The 1,475-nt window shown below is 50.4% G+C and overlaps 1 non-coding gene across 1 annotated transcript; it reads right to left on the bottom strand.

Moving 5' to 3' along the window:
* Window positions 1-564: 564 nt before the first annotated feature.
* Window positions 565-658, bottom strand: LOC114635841. The gene has a single exon (XR_003713534.1). It is a non-coding gene; the product is annotated as a small nucleolar RNA SNORD116 (small nucleolar RNA).
* Window positions 659-1,475: the final 817 nt, after the last annotated feature.

Here is a 1,475-nt window from a genome sequence, read left to right as displayed (position 1 = left end):
TATGACTTTTTCCTTCCTCTGTCAATCTAACTGTACTCTTTTCAAGCAAGTATACCAGGAATTCTTCAGGCTTCAAGGGGCACAGAGTCATCTTGGTCACCAACTCTACAGGTCACACTCACAAACTCCCTGAGACATCTTAAGGCTTCTGGCCACATTACACCAAGAGAGAGCCCTCCATAATCACTCTGGGTAGAAACCCCACAGAGTTTTGGTTCATGGCAAAGCTTCTTAGAAGCCTTAAGCCAATGTCAGGCATTCCAGTGTGCAGACCCAAGCTTTGGTGCCACTGATCATCCTACATGTGCACTTGGGATGCAGGCTACTCATCGCAGATGGCACAACTACCTACACAGTCCCTGTCATGTATTCCATGAACAACCAAGGCAGGATCCCTCTACAGCAAAGGGGGCTGCCTTGTTTTAGGCCATGGTTTCTGGCAGAGTAGGCAAAGCACAGGCCCATCTGTAGAGAGTATGGCTTGAGCTTGAGGAAGTCAAGGCCAATCGAGTGGTTGGCCAGCCTGTGTCTAACGCCCAGAGGACCTGGGTGACCCAAGGTGCCGGACCTCAGTCCCGATGAGAGTAGCGGTACTGAGTTTTCACTCATTTTGTTCAGATTTTCCAAGGAATGTTTGACTGGGAATCATCATAGATCCAAGCACAATGGAGTGCCTTGCACAAAGAGGATCTGGGTAGTCTGGAGTGCTCAGGCATTGGGAAGAGCAAGGAAGTGCAAAACATTGCCCATCCATTACCAGGGAGGAATGGGCGAAGGCTCCAAACCTGGGAGCACCAGGAGGACCTAAGCCTGCTGCATGTCCCCAACGCATAAGTAGCTGGGATGGCATCTCCTCCAATCTACACCAAGACCTGAGCACCTAGACTCCTTGAGCCATTCTTGAGCCCCTTACCTTTGACCTCAGGCGCTCTCAGAAGACCCAGGAACACCAGATCAATTCACTGGACATTCAGTCAGGAACCACCAGCCCTCATTCAGTGTTGTGGGGTCATTTGTCCTGTACGTGACCCGTGGCCATGCGGGACAAGCCTTGTGACCCTGAGAAGACAGCACAGAGCACATGCTGCCATTACAGTGGGGCCCATGCAAAACAGGATGGAAGGATGATGGGCTTTGTGTTTGTTTTGGGATTGTCAGACAACACAGGCACCCTCAACACTCATGCTCTTGCCAACTCTCAGCTCTGCTCTTCCGGATTGAGGATGATTTTCCTCTCAAGGCTTGGCTGTAGACAAAACATGCCCTTTGCTCTCAAATGCTTGATTCCTGGGCTCTCACCTAACTCCACCTCTTTGAGGATGAAATCTGGGCTGCTCACACAACTCTCTCCAGGATGTCCAACACATCAACTTGCTCCCCCAGACTCCAGCACCAGTTGCCAAAAGAACCAGGATACTTCTCAAAGCATCATGGCAGAACAAAAAAGCTAACAAGGACATTCTCAGGTCCTCCTG

Source organism: Grammomys surdaster, unplaced genomic scaffold (assembly GCF_004785775.1).
Source record: "Grammomys surdaster isolate TR1022 unplaced genomic scaffold, NIH_TR_1.0 118523, whole genome shotgun sequence".
Taxonomy (NCBI): Eukaryota; Metazoa; Chordata; class Mammalia; order Rodentia; family Muridae; genus Grammomys; species Grammomys surdaster.
Note: the sequence above shows the minus strand (reverse complement) of the source record. Positions and strands in the feature narration are given on the sequence as shown.